Source organism: Leptodactylus fuscus, unplaced genomic scaffold (genome assembly GCF_031893055.1).
Source record: "Leptodactylus fuscus isolate aLepFus1 unplaced genomic scaffold, aLepFus1.hap2 HAP2_SCAFFOLD_324, whole genome shotgun sequence".
NCBI lineage: Eukaryota > Metazoa > Chordata > Amphibia > Anura > Leptodactylidae > Leptodactylus > Leptodactylus fuscus.
In genome coordinates, this window is record NW_027440347.1 from 54,080 (window position 1) to 73,395 (window position 19,316).

At 43.2% G+C, this 19,316-nt stretch overlaps 6 non-coding genes across 6 annotated transcripts; 2 read left to right on the forward strand and 4 right to left on the reverse strand.

The window, feature by feature from the left end:
• Window positions 1-15,172: 15,172 nt before the first annotated feature.
• On the reverse strand, window positions 15,173-15,244 carry TRNAA-UGC (transfer RNA alanine (anticodon UGC)). The gene has a single exon. It is a non-coding gene; the product is annotated as a tRNA-Ala (tRNA).
• A 337-nt stretch (window positions 15,245-15,581) lies between these two features.
• On the forward strand, window positions 15,582-15,653 carry TRNAA-UGC (transfer RNA alanine (anticodon UGC)). Its single transcript has one exon. It is a non-coding gene; the product is annotated as a tRNA-Ala (tRNA).
• A 450-nt stretch (window positions 15,654-16,103) lies between these two features.
• On the reverse strand, window positions 16,104-16,175 carry TRNAA-CGC (transfer RNA alanine (anticodon CGC)). Its single transcript has one exon. It is a non-coding gene; the product is annotated as a tRNA-Ala (tRNA).
• A 566-nt stretch (window positions 16,176-16,741) lies between these two features.
• TRNAA-UGC (transfer RNA alanine (anticodon UGC)) lies at window positions 16,742-16,813 on the reverse strand. Its single transcript has one exon. It is a non-coding gene; the product is annotated as a tRNA-Ala (tRNA).
• A 335-nt stretch (window positions 16,814-17,148) lies between these two features.
• TRNAA-UGC (transfer RNA alanine (anticodon UGC)) lies at window positions 17,149-17,220 on the forward strand. Its single transcript has one exon. It is a non-coding gene; the product is annotated as a tRNA-Ala (tRNA).
• Window positions 17,221-17,788: 568 nt separating this feature from the next.
• TRNAA-CGC (transfer RNA alanine (anticodon CGC)) lies at window positions 17,789-17,860 on the reverse strand. The gene has a single exon. It is a non-coding gene; the product is annotated as a tRNA-Ala (tRNA).
• Window positions 17,861-19,316: the final 1,456 nt, after the last annotated feature.

The window sequence follows — 19,316 nt, forward strand, 5'->3', positions numbered from 1 at the left end:
TTTTTTTTTTTTTTATTTACATTTTTTTTTTTTTTAGGAAGAATTTGCCATGGAATAAAGTATATGGCACCATCCGGGTCTGGAGCTGCCGTGTCCTGTAACGGATTGTAGTTCAGGCTGTTCTTTTTCCAGGCTTGGATATTCTTTCTGGATAGAAAAAGATAAAATGTTATTATTTCTATGTTACATGTCACATACATCTGATAGGGCGGAGGGAAAAGATGAAATATAGATGGCTTACCTTCCATTATTTTGGGATGTCTCTGTTCATAGCCCTTCATGGGGCTTCATTGGAAGCAGTGGTTACGGCACAGGGGGCACTGAGAGTGAGAGCGGAGCCAGGTCGAGATGCAACCCTGATGAAAGTTATGAGTACAGGGAAGCTCTGTGACTCGCTCTCCAATCTCATATTCAGTCATACAGATTACACATGACTGGGCCTCCTCCTGAGATATTACCTCTCTAGTGGGTAAGTTCTGAATCTGCAGAGTTCTTCTGCTGGGCGGACGCCGCCGTCTCTCCTGCCAGAGTAGATATTGTGCATGTGGTTCAAGTGGTTGCCCCTGTGGCATTGCCGGTGACGTTGGGGTCATCCCACCCATGTCCAGCAGCTGAATGAATCTACTGAATGCACGGGTTGCAGGGTAGGAGTATACAGGAGATCTGCTTGGAATTGGATCCTCAGGGGGTGGAACCGGATTTGGCCGTTGAAATTCAGTGGTGTCAGCTGTGGATCCACTTGCTGGACGGCTGCTATCACTGCTACTCTCTCCTATTATTCTGGAGGGCTCTGCAGGGGCGGGTCTTAATGGAGAGCGGCTTCTTTCCCTGCTCTCTTCTAGTCCTCTGTGCTGTGGAGGAGCTCTGTCGCGTCTCCCTGTCCTCGCAGTGATAGGATTCCTGCTTCTTTGATGTCCAGTAGAAGGTTCTCCACGATGTCCTAGGGATGACCTCAGTCTATGGACAATTGCTGCCTGACCTGTAAATATATAAAGGTAACACATTTAGCCCATAGGAATGGATCCTGTTATTGCTAAGGGTTTTGAGGAGAAGAGACCCCAGTATAGTTAAGTTCAACAGTAACCTGAATAAAGATATATATCATTCACTGGATGAAGGGACGCCATCAACTAATATTGGACAAACTGGGCCCCATAATCACAAAACAATAAGTCGTCTGAATTTTTTTTTTTATTCCCAATAAATAAATAAAAGAACTCCCAGCAATGTTAAATCTCCAATGCTAAGGGCTAGTTCACACGTAAAAACTGCCTGGCTTATTTTGGTCCCGAAAAAAAACGCTTCCTAATTAGGAAGCGGTTTTTTTTACCTTGAGGCGTTTTTTGGAGCGTTTCTGGAGCAGTTTTTTCAGAAAATGACAGGCGGTTTTCCCCTCCCCTAAAGTGAATAATGAAAGCTAGCAGTCTCCATAGACCACCATTGTATGGAGGCAGGTTTTGAGGTGAAATCTGCTGTCAAAATCTGCCTCATTGCCCCCCGTGTGAACTAGCCCTAACGGTTCCGCTGCTCATAGTGTATAGTAATCATACAGGGACCAAAACAATAATAATCTAATGGGGATTTATAGAGATTAGAAGCCTAATCTAATGCCAAACAAAGATCTTTGGGAGATATAATTGCCCAACCTGATAATCGCGGGGATTAATGCATGTCCATAGCATATGCCATTAAGAACAACAGGGAGGCATAGAAGGCACTCTCCCCAGTAAACACTAACCCCAATGGGCTGTTAGTTCCCTAAATTAACTGGAAACACAAGCAACAGCCTCTCCCTGTCATAGACTTATATGTGCGCTGGCCACCAAGGATTAAAGCCCATAAGTTCCCTCTCCACACAGGTGAGCGCTAGCTTTCCCCCAACCAGGGCCGCACCTCTGAGGCGAGGTCACGCAGCCGCCTCAGGCAGCACTTTCAAAGGGGCGGTAATTTTACCAGTTTATTTTTTTCCTTATTTTTTCTCTTAACCAGCCCAAGACAGGATGCCCTGAAAACAGATCTGAGCAGTAATGTCCCAGAAGTCACGTGGGGATGTCACGTCTGGGACATTGCCATAAAGTCCTGAAGCCTGTGCTAGGAGTAACAATGGATCCCGGAGAGGTGAGTTACACTGTTTATTATGCTTCTTCACCTCCCCTGAGTCTCTGATTATTATACTCCAGGGTCTGAAAAGACCCCAGGGTATAATAATAGCGGCAGTTTCTCTCGGGGTTAGCCTTGTTTGTTCCGCTGCCCGTTCAAAGAGGGTAACCTCTCGCCAGAAATCTATTCAGCAAAATCTCACTTTGCTGATCATATTGATATGTGAATTCCATGGCTTGACCATTTATTCGGGCCTACACAGGAGTGGGTTGCCGCGATAGAAAGCTGATGCTGCATCGGCATTTCGTCGCGGAATGTTCAAATGGAATGTTCCGTGAAAAAGATATGAAGGTCACAGCTCTTAATATAGAAAAAATGATAATAATTTAGAAGTGCACTACTCACGTGTCAGAGCCGTCAGCGTTGTAGCAGGATTCCAAAAGATCGGTGCACGGATAATGGCTCTCTCGGCTAAGCCAAAATGCAGCAACAGGAAAAGACAAAAGGATATATCCAGCACTCGGAATCCGGCCTAATAAAGATAAAACTTAACTTTTATTAAGAAATGGTCATTCTTCCATTAAAAAATTATGATCATACAAGGGACATTAGCTTACCCCTCGTATGATCAAAAAAATTTTAATGGAAGAATGACCAATTCTTAATAAAAGTTAAGTTTATTTTTATTAGGCCGGATTCCGAGTGCTGGATATATCCTTTTGTCTTTTCCTGTTGCGGAATGTTCCGTGACCTTTTCCTCCGTGTGAACATACCCTTAGAGTGGGGGGTTTAACGTTGTTGGGATTTCTTTTATTGATTTATTGGGAATAACAGTTATGTTTTAGACGGGTTATTGTTTTGTGATTATGGGGCCCAGTTTGTCAAATTGCCTGAATAAAGAACTTCTGTTTTCTATCATGGGCAGGGGTGGAATTCGGAGGAAAGTAAAACCCACCCCAAACGACTAGGAATGGAAAATGTGCTGTTTACCCTGAAACATTGCTCAGCAGAGCCCAGGGATAACTCCTCCCAGGAAATCTCCTCTAGGGTGGGGGGAATATTGTCTCTCTCTTCCTGAACAATTCACTTACCTTGATTCTCCGGTCGGCGCAGCCATGTATCATTGTCAGCTATCAGCTGACGCAGCTCTCGGGCGCTCATGGCTTAGTTACCAAGGCGGATCTGATGAAATATTAGAGAACTAAGTTCTCAGGTGGCTCCGATATTACTGGGCCCTGATCACAGATCAGTAAGAATGAATGGAAGTAATCACTAGATATGTAGTACAAACTAGTTCGCTCTTCCAGAACCAAAGTGAAGTGTCAGCAAAAGCATCAACTCAAGAAATGGCTGTGATGTCAGAGCGCTCAGGGTTTATATACCCTCAGGGTTCCGTTATGACATCATCATATGCAAATATGTGCATTATGACATCATCATATGCAAATATGTGCATTATGACATCATCATATGCAAATGTGAACAGAACCTCACATAATAGGTAAGCAGATCCTAGTTTTATGACATCACAGAAGTAAGGTCATGTGACTGTGTGTGTGTGTGCAAAAATAAAAAATAATAATAATAATAATAATAATAATAATAATAATAATAATAATTTGAATTAAAATCTGGATGTGGCTATTTCTAGGTACCGTACCTATGAACTCCTGGCTATTTTTAGGTACCATCCGTGTACCGTGCCTATAAACTTAAATGAACTGCAGATGTATCATATTTATCCCAGTAAATTTTCACTTTATTAAGACATTTATGTTACAATGGCTAATCTTCCTCGCACTGCGGACATCCATCCACTCTATAACAATCTTCATGTAGTGTGGAACAACAAGAAAAACAAGTTGTCAATTTTTTAGACTTTTTCCCCAAATCAAAGTGGCAAATCAGACATTTCTCTATTTCCTTGCAATTTTTTTGTGTTTTCGTTGTTTCCCTTTTTCTCCTCTTTGTGGATACCTTCAGCCTGAAAAGGTACAACTACCTGCGGACGCGCAGATGAAGATTTGCAGCTTGTAGAAGGTGGTGTATTTCCATCAACTATATCCGGAACATTTGAAGTCTCAGCACCTGCAACATCTTGATGTACAGACTGGTTATATGACAAGCTGGGTTGTAATAACGAAGAACCTCGTCTGGCATTGTTTTGGATAACCTTGATTTCTTCCAAGTAGTTTAGAAAGGTTGAAGTTCCGTGATTAGATAAAATATCCGCCAACTGAGTTAGGGATTGGAACGCCAGATTGTACTTAGCAGTACTACTGAGTGGTTCTTCGTCAATAGTCTCTTGTTCTTCCACAGCACAATATAAATCAAATTCTGTGTCTTCAAAACTAGGCTCAATTTGCAAATTTTCCCAGTATTTTTTGTGGAAGCAGTTCCTATCATACAAAGGGATTGATTCGGTTTCTCTCATTAACCACATGAGGACCGCCGTACGTAAATTTACAGCCTCATGTGCTGGGATCCGCCGACAATTGAAGGTGATGGGCATCCCCCGCGGCGAGATCGGGGGGTGCCGATGTCAGTAAAAGGTAGTCTGGGGTCTGGCCAGTGACCCCAGACTACCGGAGCCCCCACATACCTGGTGATCCTGCCAGGCGATGGAGGAAGTGAGCGATGTGTCTCACTTCCTCTGTAGCTTACAGGATACGAGCAGGCTCATGTCCTGCTCGTGTCCTGTCTGCTATTGTGCAGAATCAGTTGATGCTTTCATCAAAGCATCAACTGATTCAAGTGTCCTAAAGGGATACATGAAAAAGTAAAAAAAAAAGTAAAAAAACAAAAAAATAAAGTGTATGAAAAAAGTAATAAAGTTATAAAGACCAAAAATCTCTTTTTTTCTATACAAAATGAATTATATAAATAAGCACTAAAAATAAAAAAAGCAAAGCATATTTGGTATCGCCGCGTGCGTAACAACCTGTACAATAAAACTGAAATAATATTTAATGTACACAATGAACGTCGGGAAAAAAAACATGGAAAAAACTTTCCGGAAGTAATGATTTCTTGCCATCTCATCCTACAAAATATGCTATAAAAAGTGATCAAAAAGTCATAGGCACCCCACAACAGTGCCAATAAAAAGCGCACATTGTCCCGCAAAAAATAAGCCCTCAACCAGCACTGTCAATTGAAAAATAAAAATGTTACGCCTCTCAGAAGATGGCGATGCAAAAAACATTGATTTATGTCCCCAAATGTGTTTTTATTCTACAGAATTAGTATCGCATAAAAAAATAACATAAATGAGGTATCGCCGTAAACGTACCGACCCGCAGAATAAAGGTCACATGTCGCTTATACTGTACGCTGCATGACGCAAAATTTAAAATGTGAAACTCAATGCCAGGATTGATTTTTTTTTTTTTTTTTTTAATCCAGCAAGAAAGAGTTAATAAAATGTATTCAGTAAGTTGTAGGCACCCAAAGATGGTGTCATTACAAAATGCATCTCATCCCGCAAACAACAAGCCCTTATATGGCCGCGTCACCATAAAAATAAAGAAAATATAGCATCTAATAATGTGAAGACAAAAACCCGCAAAAATCGCCAAATCATTAGAACACGACTGGCTGCGGCAGGTAGGGAATATATAAGCTGTGCGAGCGAATATCAGGGGACACCCCAGATTTACAGCTTATGAGGGAAAAGACACCAGAAGTGACCCCCAAAGTGACCCCCAGAGCAACTCCCCCAATCATAGGAGCTACTGGGACATATTAGGGAATTTGGTGTCTGCAATGTCCTCCGCACCTCTTATATATTCCCTCTTCGCCATCCGCTGTGCAGTCACGTCCGGGATACTAATACTCACTACACCCCCTGAGAAATTCTTTGAGGGGTGCAGTTTTCAAAATTAGGTCACTCCTTTGGGGAATCCACTTTTCTGGTACCTTACTGGCTCTACAAACATGACATGGCGTTCAGATACCAAACATCTGAATCTGTGCTGCAAAAGCCGCATCGCGCTCCTTCCCTTCTGCGCCCTGCTGTGCGCCCAAACTGCAGTTTATGCCACATGTATGACACATGTATGACACTGCTGTACCCCGGATAACGTATGTAATGTCATTTGTGGGTATAAACTGATATTAGGGCACAGCTGGACACAGAAGGGAAGAAGGGTTATTGGGTTTTTGGAGCGCAGACGGTTTGGTTTTTGGATGCCATGACACTTTTGCAGAGCTGAAACACCAGTAAAGTGGAATCCCCTGATATGTGACCTTATTTTGGAAACTACACCCCTGAAGGATTTATCCAGGGGTACAGAGAGCATTTTTAACCCCCAAGTGTTGCTATAACTTATTATCCATAAATGAATATGAAGCGAGGTGAGAGGTGAAAATAACAATTTTTCCAGGAATCTGTCATTTCAGTGCCTAACATGTTGTGCCCGCCTTGTATCAGAGATGAACGCTCTAAAAGCTGTTGTGCCCGGGATACCCGCTTACCAGTTTTTGGAGTGTGTATCTCTGCTGACATAAGTTGGGCACAACATATCGGGCACTAAAATGGCGAATCTCTGGAAAAATTTCATTTTTAACTTCTCTATCAGTTGCGATTTCATTTCTGGAAACTAAATAAATGCAACACTCAAGGGTTAAAAATTCTCGCTACGCCACTTGATAGATCCCATCAGTGGGGTAGTGTCCAAAATAGGGTGACATGTCTGCGGATTCCACTTTATTGACAATTCAGGGGCTTTGCAAAAGTGGCATGATGTCCAAAAACCAAACTGTGCTCCAAAAACCAAAATAGCGCTCCTTCCCTTCTGTGTCCGGCTGTGCCCAAACAGCCATTTCTACCCACATATGGCATTAAGTCCGTTATCCGGGGTACACCAGTGTCATACATGTCGGCATACACCGCTATTTGGGTACCCAGCAGGGTGCAGATGTGAAGGAACGCTATGTGCTTTTGGAGTGCAGATTTAGATTCTTCGTTTTTGGACACCATGTCACATTTGCAGAGACCCTAAAATTGCCCCTACAAAATGGGGTCACTTCTTGGTGAATTCCAGTTTACTGGCACCTCCAGGGCTCTGCAAAAACAACATGGTGCCCAGAGGGTCCCTCTAAATATGTACCCCAAAAGCTAAAACACACAGTGGTCGTTCCCTTCTGAGCCCTACTGTGTGCCCAAGCAGCAGTTTACACCCACATATATAATTTTTTAACCCCCGGGATGGCCCCTTAATAGTTTTAGGAGTGCAGGTCTCTGACAACACAAAGTGGGTGCAACGTGTTGGGCACTGAAATGGCATATTTTTAAAAATTTCAATTTTCATTTTGTACATTAATTTTTGGGAAGCATTTTAGGCTCAAAATGATAATACCCCTTGATACATTCCTTGACAGGTGTAGTTTCTAAAATGGGGTCACTTTTGAGGGGTTTCCATTGTATTGGTACTTTAGGGGCTCAGCAAATGCGATATGGCACCAGAAAACTATTCCAGCAAAATCTGCCCTCCAAAATCCAAATAGCGCTCTTTCCATTCTGAGCCCCACCATGTACCCATACAGCAGATTATGGCCACATATGGGGTATTGCCGTGTTCAGAAAAAATTGTGTAACAAACTGTGGAAGGCTTTTAATTCTTAAACTACTTGCAAAATTAAAACTATGGCGCTAAATGGACGATTTATTGGGAAAAAAAAGTAATTTTTCATTTTCATGTCCCAATGTTAATAAAATCTGTGAAACACCTGTGAGGCCAAAATACTCACTCTACCCCTAGATAAATTCTATGAGGGGTGTAGTTTCCAAAATGGGGTCACTTTTAGGGGGTTTCCACTGTATTGGTACTTTAGGGGCTCTACAAATGCGACATGGGACCTGAAAACTATTCCAGCAAAATCTGCCCTTCAAAAGCCAAATAGCCCTCTTTCCATTCTGAGCCCCGCCATGTTCCCATACAGCAGATTATGGCCACATATGGGGTATTGCCGTGTTCAGGAGAAATTGTGTAACGAACTTTAGGGAGCTTTTTCTCCTTTATCCTCTTGTGAAAATTAAAAATTTGGGGCTAAATTGACAGTTTATTGGAAAAAAAGTAATTTTTCATTTTCATGGCCCAATGTTAATAAAATCTGTGAAACAGCTGTAGGGTCAAAATGCTCACTCTACCCTTTGATATGTTCTGTGGGGGGTGTAGTTTCCCAAATGGGGTCACTTTTAGGGGGTTTCCACTGTATTGGTTCTCTAGGGGCTCTGCTAATGCGACATGGCACCTAAAAATAATTCCAGCAAAATCTGCCATCCAAAAGCCAAATAGCGCTCCTTCCATTCTGAGTCCTGCCATGTACCCATATAGCATACTATGGCCACATATGGGGTATTTCCGTGTTCAGGAGAAATTGTTTAACAAACTGTGGGGGGCTTTTACTCCTTTAACCCCTTGTGAAAATGAAAACTTTGGAGATAAAGTGACATTTTAGTAATGTTTCATTTACACATCCCAATGGTAGTAAAATCTGTGAAACAACTGTAGGGTGAAAATGCTGACTATACCCCTTGATGAATTCTGTGAGGGGTGTGGATTCTAAAATGGGGTCACTTTTGGGGGTTTCCATTGTTTTGGTATTCTAGGGTCTCTGCAAATGAGGCATGGTGCCTGAAAATTATTCCAGCAAAATCTGCTGTTTAAACACCCAGTGTCGCTTCTTCCCTTCCATGCACTGCCGTGTGCCCAAAAATCAGTTTACACCCACATGTGGGGTATTTCTGTGTACGGGAGAAATTGCACAATAAACTGTCAGATGCATTTTCTCCTTTAACCCTTTTTGAATGTGTTAATTTTAGGTCTAAATGAATGTATTAATGAAAAAAAATGAAATGTCTAAATTTCACTGCCATATTATTTCTATTCTTATGAAATGCTTAAAGAGTTAAAAAAACATCCCAAATGCTGTTTTGAATAATTTGAGGGGTGCAGTTTTGAAAATGGGGTGATTTATGGGGGTTTCTATTATACAGGCCTTTATAATTACTTTCAGAACTGAAGTGGTCCCTAAAAAATTGGTTTGGAGAATTTTCTTGTAAATCTGGAAAATCGCTGTTACACTTGGAAGCCTTGTGACGTCCAAAATAAATTAAAAGACAATCAAAAGATGATGCCGATATAAACCAGAGATATGGGAGATAATATTTATTCATGTATTTGGATGGTATAACTATCTGCCTGAAAAGTAGAAAATTTCACATTTTGAAAATTGCAATTTTTTTCAAATTTCCATCAAATTTCCTAGTTTTTTTTATAAATAAATACAAAAATATTGATTAGTGTTTACAACTAACATGAAGTATAATGTGTTACGAAAAAAACAATCTCAAAATCACTTGTGTAAGTTAAAGCGTCTCAAAGTTATTGCCATTTAAAGTGATACATGTCAGTTTTGAAAAAAAAGGCCTGGTCTTTAACATACTTTTGGGCCCGGTCCTTAACCGGTTAAAAGCATGTGTCTGCATGGAACACAATATTGTAGCCGGAAACTGCAGTTACACAAGTTAACAGAACTGTCGTAAGCTTTTGAGTGATCGCCATTGCATGTTTCGATTACGGAATTCTACAAAATTTGCAAATTTGGCTTCATCGTTTGAAAACTCTTTAGAACTTTGCAAAAGAACCGTACACCAACTTCTGTAATTTCCTGCGATGCTGAATCAAGGTGAGTTTGCAATGGCGGATCGATTATTCTAAATGCTTTAAGCGACTGTTGAATCTGTTTATGCTGTAATCAGTTATCTATGAACGTTATGAGTTCTTTCATGCAAATAGTCACTGTTGGTAAGCTTCGAAACTTTTCCTGAAGATTAGAGATGAGCAAACGGCGTTCGATCGAATAAGTATTCAATCGAATATCATGGCGTTCGATGTATTCGTTCACAATCGAATACCAGGCCGCATACACAGTAAAAATTCGTATCCCCTCCCACTTTCCCTGGTGTGTTTTTTGCACCAATAACTGTGCAGGGGAGGTGGGACAGAAATTACGACAATGGAGGCAGTGAAAAAAATAGAAAAAAACCATTGTCTGCCGAAAACATGTGCCCTCCCATTCATAAGAACGGCCGCTGCCCTATTCGACATTTTTGCCGTCAGACATATGGAGAGAAACATATCTGCTGAGGGCTAGATAGAAATTAGCTTCATATAGGCAGGTAAGAAGTAATGAAGAAAGCCACCAGCTCTTCTCAGAGCTATACACTGTAGGGACATCAGTCCAGCTTTCCCCGGACGGTGGAAAACAGGGACACACAACAGATACAACTTCATATATAGCGGAGAAACAGCTTTCATTTTTAGCTGTCCGCACACAGAATAGCCGGAATCCATAGCAGTGACTAATTCATATAGAGATGAAAAAAGCCCTGAATTTATTTTTATTTATTTTTTTTATTTTTTTTTTTTTGGGGGGGGCTGAAAAATAGCAGCAATCCACAGAAATTACAAGTTCATAAAGCTGGAAAAAGCCTTGAATTTTGGGGGGCCTGAAACATAGCAGCAATCCACAGCAGTTACTTCTTGCTACATACGTGCTAAGCAGCTTTTCAGGCTGTGTAACCCCAAAACAAGGATACAGAGCAATTAGTTCAGGCTATGTACGCTCAATCCAGATATTCAGGGTGTGTACCCCCAAAACCTAGGTGGGAGACCCAGAAATTCAGTCACGCTATATCAGCTCAATCCAATTTTTAAGGGTCTACCCCCAAAAGCTAAGTGTGATACACAGCAATTCAGTCAGGCTGTATCAGCTCAATCCAATTTTTTTTTTCAATCCAATATTGTTTGCTCTCCATGATGTGAACTATGCCTTTGTCTCTTGAAAAGCAACCCAACATGAAGTCAGCCATGTGTGCCAGTGTGTTACTTGGCATGACTTTGCTACCCCCAACTGTAAGGGTCACTCTCCATTTCCTCCATTTTTCACTCCCCTTCACACCATCCATGCTGAAGCAATGGGATGCACTAAAATGCACTCTCAAGCCTCGTGTGGGACAGTGACATGAAATGCCACTTCATCCCCCTCATCTTCCTCCACCAGCCAACGGTGCGAAGATGTCAGGAGTGCGCTATGAATGTTTTCTGCCTAGTAGAGGCTACTTCTCACTTACGAAAATGGCCGCACTTTGACCAGTATATCAGGCACAATGGTGTAGGTTTCAAAGAACCTTTGCACCAACAAGTTGAAAATGTGGGCCATGTGTGGACCGTGTTTGAGTCTGGCAAGCTCCAGATCTGCTACAAGGTTCCGGCCATTATCACATATGCAAAAATGCCTGGCCCCAGGTGCAGCAGGGAAAAACACATTGCCATCTCAGCCAGGATGGCATCCCTGACCTCGGAGGCAGTGTGCTGTCTGTCCCCCAAGCTGATGAGCTTCAGCACGTCCTGCTGACATCTCCCCACGCCAGTGTTACAGCGTTTCCAGTTTGTAGCTGGGGTGGAGGTTGCAGCGCAGTAGGCTTTCAGATAACCCGTGGTATGAATTTTGGGCTGGGAGAGGAGATAGGCCACCCCAGTTTGCACACCCGGCCCAGACTCCCCTACATTCATCCTGCCTGTCATTAAAGATAAGCAGCATCCCTGACCACAGGCGCTTGTCCATGCGTCGGTGGTCAAGTGGACCTTGCAGCAAAGCGCGGAGCTCTGGGCCCGACTGATGTAATGGGACACGTGCAGGCGCAAGGCAGGGACAGCAATCCAAGAGAAGTGGTAACGGCTAGGCCCAGCATAGGGAGGTGCCCCAGCTGCCATCTGGTGACGGAAGGCCTGTGTATGCAGAAGCATAAACGTCAACATCTCCAGGGCCAGCAGTTTTTCGATGATGCAATTAAAGCCTTGGGCATGTGGGTGGCTTGCGCTGTACTTCTGCCTGCAATGAAACGCCTGGGAGATGGGGAGTGGCTGGGAAGAAGCGCATGATGGTGCAGGCCAAAAGGGTGGATCAGCGTGAAGTCCCCAATGTGTCAGAGACAAATGTGTAGGTGGCTGTGTATATGGGTCAATTGAAATGTATAAGTCTGTACTCTTATCCAAAGTTGTGGATAAAAAGTCCAGTCATGTACATTACAGCTTAGTAACTCAATGTGCCTCATATTAATAGCAGTTAACCCCATCATGTTCCGCACATTAACCCCTGTGTGCTTTACATAAGGGACACTGATATGTGAGAGACATGGAGGTAATAAGTGAACATCTTCATTATATAGGTCCCTTATTAGTACCTCCATATGTCTCACACATCAGTAACCCTTATGTGAGCCACATAGGGGTTAATGTGAGGGATATGATGGGGTTAACTGCTATTAATGTGAGCCACATGGAGTTACTAAAACTAAAGTAATAACCCCAAATGCCTGACATTAATAAGAATAGTTAGTAACACACGTACCTGGTGTTGTGTTTGCTTTCACTTTGCTCCCCGGAGCTTCCTCTCCTCCTCAGGGCTGCAGACGGCAGGAGCTCCTCCTCACGTGTAGCAGCAGGTCCAGGGAGCCCTTATCCTGTACAGTGAGAGGCTCACCTCTGATTGGTGGCAGGGAGAGAAGGGGGCGTGTCCTACACCTCAGCTCTAGCAGAGTACTGAAGGGACGCTCTCTCTTAAATTAGTGCATGAAGGTTGTGGGCTGGCTGGCGTGCCGACAAAATATGCCTCGTGTGCCAGGGGTTGCCGATCCCTGCTCTAGTGGGTAACTGCCACTATTTACTTACTGATCCCCGCCGTATCCACAGCCACCACCGTCTCCACTTCCACTTCAGCCCTCCAGGGGGCCTCCTCTGTCCCACATGATGTCGTCGCTGATGCTATTCACTAATGGGGGCAGAGACTGTGGTATTGGTGATGGGGAAGGAAATAGATTGACGGCCGTTACCTGCTGGAGTATTCCAGGAGGTAGTGGCCAAAAGTCACTATGGGTGGCCTTTACTTTCAGGGCACCTGTACATGGGGGCATATACTGTGTGGGGGGGTCAGTAACTGAGGCATTTACTATGTGGAGGGCAGTAAAGGAGGTAGAAAATTGTCCAATAACAAGGCAATATACCACTTGGGGGCCAGTAAATGGGGCGTTATAGTGTGTGGGGATATTAAAGGGAGAGTTATACTGTGTGGGAGTCACGAGACGGGCACTATACCCCATAGGTGCTGTTGGGGCCCAGGCAATTTTTGCTATGGAGCCCGTTCTTTGCTAATCGTTGCTAATCAGCAACCGCTAATAATAAACCTGAAATGTAGACAGAATTTTTTTTGTATTTGTAGATCTTGGATCTGTGTATGTAGATATATCTGAAGACGGATACTGAGTGTGACATCTATAAAATAATACCGCCAATATAATAGAATAAAAGAGCCGAAAGTTACAGGAGGAGACGTAACAAGTAGAGATGAGCGAACACTAAAATGTTCAAGGTTCGAAATTCGATTCGAACAGCCGCTCACTGTTCGAGTGGGTTTCGAACCCCATTATAGTCTATGGGGAACATATACTCGTTAAGGGGGAAACCCAAATCCGTGTCTGGAGGGTCACCAAGTCCACTATGACACCCCAGGAAATGATACCAACACCCTGGAATGACACTGGGACAGCAGGGGAAGCATGTCTGGGGGCATAAAAGTCACTTTATTTCATGGAAATCCCTGTCAGCTTTCGATTTTCGCAAGCTAACTTTTCCCCATAGGAATGCATTGGCCAGCACTGATTGGCCAGAGTACGGAATTCGACCAATCAGCGCTGGCTCTGCTGGAGGAGGCGGAGTCTAAGATCGCTGCACACCAGTCTCCATTCAGGTCCAACCTTAGACTCCGCCTCCTCCGGCAGAGCCAGCGCTGATTGGCCGAAGGCTGGCCAATGCATTCCTATTGGTAGCAGTGCTGAGCCAGTTCTGCTCAACTACACCGTGTGCCGGTCAGCCCATCTGATATAGCAGAGCCGAGTGTGCACTCCTATATCAGATGCATTCCTATATCAGATGGGCTGACCGGCACACTCGGCTCTGCTACATCTGATGTAGCAGAGCTGAGTGTACACACTCGGCTCTGCTATATCAGAGGGGCTGACCGGCACACGATGTAGTTGAGCAGAACTGGCTCAGCACTGCTACCAATAGGAATGCATTGACCAGCCTTCGGCCAATCAGCGCTGGCTCTGCCGGAGGAGGCAGAGTCTAAGGTCGGACCTGAATGGAGACTGGTGTGGAGCGATCTTAGACTCCGCCTCCTCCAGCAGAGCCAGCGCTGATTGGTCGAATTCTGTACTCTGGCCAATCAGCGCTGGCCAATACATACCTATGGGAAAATGTTTATGTCACAAAAATCACAATTACACACCCGATAGAGCCCCAAAAAGTTATTTTTAATAACATTCCTACCTAAATAAAGGTTATCCCTAGCTATCCCTGCCTGTACAGCTATCCCTGTCTCAGTCACAAAGTTCACATTCTCATATGACCCGGATTTGAAATCCACTATTCGTCTAAAATGGAGGTCACCTGATTTCGGCAGCCAATGACTTTTTCCGATTTTTTTCGATGTCTCCGGTGTCGTAGTTCCTGTCCCACCTCCCTTGCGTTGTTATTGGTGCAAAAAAAGCGCCAGGGAAGGTGGGAGGGGAATCAAATTTTTTGGGAGTTTGCCACGTGATGTTCGATTCGAATCGAACACATCGAACAGCCTGATATCCGATCGAACATGTGTTCGATAGAACACTGTTCGCTCATCTCTAGTAACAAGGAAATCCAGTATAAATTGTCATGTGCCCAACATCTTGCTCCTCCTGTCACTGTGGAGCTGAGCCCTGGTCTACAAGGATCCATATCCAATATGTCCTTAAAAGATGAAGTGCATACATGGATGTTTTTGTGTTTGAGTTGACTGCCCCCTACTGTCCGCCATGCGCTTATGTTTCCACATTATATGATGGTGAACGATACAATCTTTTTATTTTTAAGCTTATTTTTGACAGAATCCAGTTGTTTGAGGAACATCCAGACACCTGAGCTCTGAAATTTAGCATCTTTATTGTATTTAGATAAACCTGTACAAAACATGGAGATGCCGGGGATTGAACCCGGGGCCTCATACATGCAAAGCATGCGCTCTACCACTGAGCTACATCCCCTATATAAGAATTACATTAATGTTCTCAATTCTGAGATGAAACAACACGTTCCATTGAGCCCCTGTACTGAGGGGAAATAAGCCCAGCAGGTATTAGGCCCTATATAGTTACCGATCCCTGCCGCTGCCCCCAGCCACCTTTGCTTACATTTCAGTCCTCTAGGGGGCCCCATACGTCTCATATCATGTAGCTGAGGCTGAACAGTGTCAGGATGTTGTTGACAGCAACGTGATCCGCATCGTACAGGGCCCCCTGGAGGGCTGAAGTGTAAGCGAATGATAGCTATCAAGACTATTTTTCTCAGATGTGTTGGGGGCATTAGTATGGATAGCCTATAGGGGATGTAGCTCAGTGGTAGAGCGCATGCTTTGCATGTATGAGGCCCCGGGTTCAATCCCCGGCATCTCCAATTTTTGAGAAAAACAACTACAAAACATCAAAGGTCAGTAAAACTGATATACAGGCAGGAAGTCACACGAAATATGTTGGGGGATAATACAAAGACGGAATTTAATGTAAAAGAGCTTAACCTTTTGTCTGTAGAGAAAATGATGGACACTAGGGGGCAGTCTAGTCCACACAATACATGTACAGGAATACATTGCCGGTGACACAATGACATAGGATGGCGCTATAGAAATAAGGAGGACTATTTATTACATCACTGGCCATGTGTTTCTATACATGTATTGTGTTAGCTACACCGCCCCCTAGTGGTCACTATCGACATAGGATTCTAAAATGGTGAACAGATAATATTCAGCCTTTATAATACAGACGGGCAGATGTTTCCTGAATTCCTGCACATTTATCAGTTTTCTGGATCTTTGATGTTTTTGTAGTTGTTTGTCACATAACATGGAGATGCCGGGGATTGAACCCGGGGCCTCATACATGCGAAGCATGCGCTCTACCACTGAGCTACATCCCCTACAGAAAACCACTACAAATACTCCAATTCCTGAGACAATATACTACGTGTAGCCCTATTGTGCTGATACTACTGGATATCATTATGTGATTAGTAAAGTGGAAATATATAATAATAATACCGCTATATAGATAAAATGTCGCCATACAGCGCCCACATACAGTACACCTAAATAACACTGTCCTACAAATAAATACTAAAAACATAGAGTGCATATAAATGATACTGCCAGACTGTGCAAAACAATAATACCACCATATAGTGCACACGGATAATACTATATATACTATACACATTAGTAGTGCTACTACGCAGTACACGTAAAAAACCCCACTTTTGTGTTTCAACAATTTGAAGTGTGTACATGGATGTTTTTGTGTTTGAGTTGACTGCCCCCTACTGTCCACCATGCGCTTATGTTTCCACATTATATGATGGTGAACGATACAATCTTTTTTATTTTTAAGCTTATTTTTTGACTAAATCCAGTTGTTTGAGGATCATCCAGACACCTGAGCTCTGAAATTTGGCATCTTTATTGTATTTAGATAAACCTGTACAAAGCATGGAGATGCCGGGGATTGAACCCGGGGCCTCATACATGCAAAGCACGCGCTCTACCACTGAGCTACATCCCCTATATAACAATTCCTATAACTATTCCACTAACGTTCCCAATTCTGAGATGAAACAACACGTTCCATTGCGCCCCTGTACTGAGGGGAAATAACCCCAGCAGGTATTAGGCCCTATATAGTTACCGATCCCTGCCGCTGCCCACAGCCACCTTTGCTTACATTTCAGTCCTCTAGAGGGCCCCATGCGTCTCATATCATGTAGCTGAGGCTGAACAGTGTCAGGATGTTGTTAATAGCAATGTGGTATGCAACGCACAGGGCCCCCTGGAGGGCTGAAGTGTAAGCATGACTATTTTTCTCTGATGCATTGGAAGCATAAGTAGGAGCATTGTGTAGGGGATGTAGCTCAGTGGTAGAGCGCATGCTTTGCATGTATGAGGCCCCGGGTTCAATCCCCGGCATCTCCATCTTTTGAGACAAAGAACTACAAAACATCAAAGGTCAGTAAAACTGATATACAGGCAGGAAGTCACAGGAAATATGTTCGGGGATAATACGAAGACGGAATTTAATGTAAAAGAGCTTAACCTTTTGTCTGTAGAGAAAATGATAGACGCTAGAGGGCAGACTAGTCCACACTATACATGTACAGGAATACATTGCCAGTGACCCTGCAGCACCTGGTGATTTCACATCCTATCACCAATGTGGTATGCCAGAAATCCAGTATAAATTGTCATGTGCCCGACATCTTGCTCCTCCTGTCACTGTGGAGCCAAGCCCTGGTCTACAAGGATCCGTATCCAATATGTCCTTACAAGTTGAAGTGCGTACATGGATGTTTTTGTGTTTGAGTTGACTGCCCCCTACTGTCCACCACGCGCTTATGTTTCCACATTATATGATGGTGAACGATACAATCTTTTTATTTTTAAGCTTATTTTTTGACAAAATCCAGTCATTTGAGGAACATCCAGACGTCCGAGATCTGAAATTTGTCATCTTTATTGTACTTAGATAAACCTGTACAAGACATGGAGATGCCGGGGATTGAACCCGGGGCCTCATACATGCGAAGCATGCGCTCTACCACTGAGCTACATCTCCTATAGGAAACCTCTGAAAATACTCCAATTCCTGAGACAATATACTACATGCAGCCATATTGTGCTGATACTACTGGATATCATTATGTGATTAGTAAAGTGGAAATATATAATAATAATACCGCTATATAGATAAAATGTCGCCATACAGCGCCCACATACAGGTCATCAGATCGTTCCTATCTGCATAAAAACTGTCCTTACCTGTGTAAAGTGAGGAGCCCAGTGTCACTAACAGAATAACATTTATACACGTACATACCCCTTTTTAAAATTCTAAGCACCTTACCCCTGTCCCTGATATACGACCCCACTCCCCTTCTATTATCCAAACCCCCTATTTCCTATAACGTCTTTAAGTTAAGGGATTCTTCTTTAAACTTAAGCAATTATAGACTGTTACAAGTTAGTATTGCTTAGTGCACAAAGAACTCAGCTCTGACACTTTTCTGTATATATAGTTCAAACTGTCTCAGAGATTTTGTCTCAAAGCTGAACTTTTGTGTAATTTTTGCAAAAAATCAATGTTTGATAAAAAGTTGCATGAAGGTGGCTGTGAATATAATAAGCTAGATGGTATTTTTTTTTATCATCGCCAGGGTGTCTGCTGTTTGGAAATATATTGGTTTATGGGGTTTAGTCATTGATTGTAATGTCTATGGCATGTTTTAGTCATGCTACTATTTTTTTCACATTTAAGGCCAAAATCAAGATTTTGAGGTGCACTTTTTTTGGGTCTTAAGGGGAGTTTAGTCACATATATGTAGTATTGATGAATTAAAGGCACCTTAGAATTTAGTATACTAAAGAAATTATGAAATAAATTTTTTGAGAGAAGTCCTCAGTAGATACCTTTTTTAATGGCTAACTTAAAAAGCTTTTTGACAGTGGCGGATCCAGGGTTTGCGGGGCCCTGGGCAATTGACTTTGTCGGGGCCCTACTTACTGGGGGTCTCGCACTTCTAACCTGTACTTCCCAACTGTTGAAGACTAGAAAGAGGGAACAAAACGTGTGGTAAATTTGGCCCTGCCCACTTTTATGTTGACTCCACCCATTCTCATTCTATTTTCATGTGATTCCACACAGTATAATCCTCCTACAGTCACCCGTAAATTATATCTCCCCCCATTTTCATATACACCCTTCATCTACCCCTAGTTTCATGTCACCCCCCCCTCTATCTCTGTCCCCAGTTTCATGCCATTCTCCCCCTTTATCTGTCCACAGTTTCATTTCCCCCCGTCTCTACCCCAGTGTCATGCCGTTCTCCCCCCTTCATCTGCCCCAATGTCATGCCATTCCCCCCCTTCATCTGCCCTAGTGTCATGCCGTTCTCCCCCTCCATCTGCCCCAGTGTCATGCTGTTCTCCCCCCCTTCATCTGCCCCAGTATCATGCTGTTCTCCCCCCCTCCATCTGCCCCAGTGTCATGCCATTCTCCCCCCTCCATCTGCCCC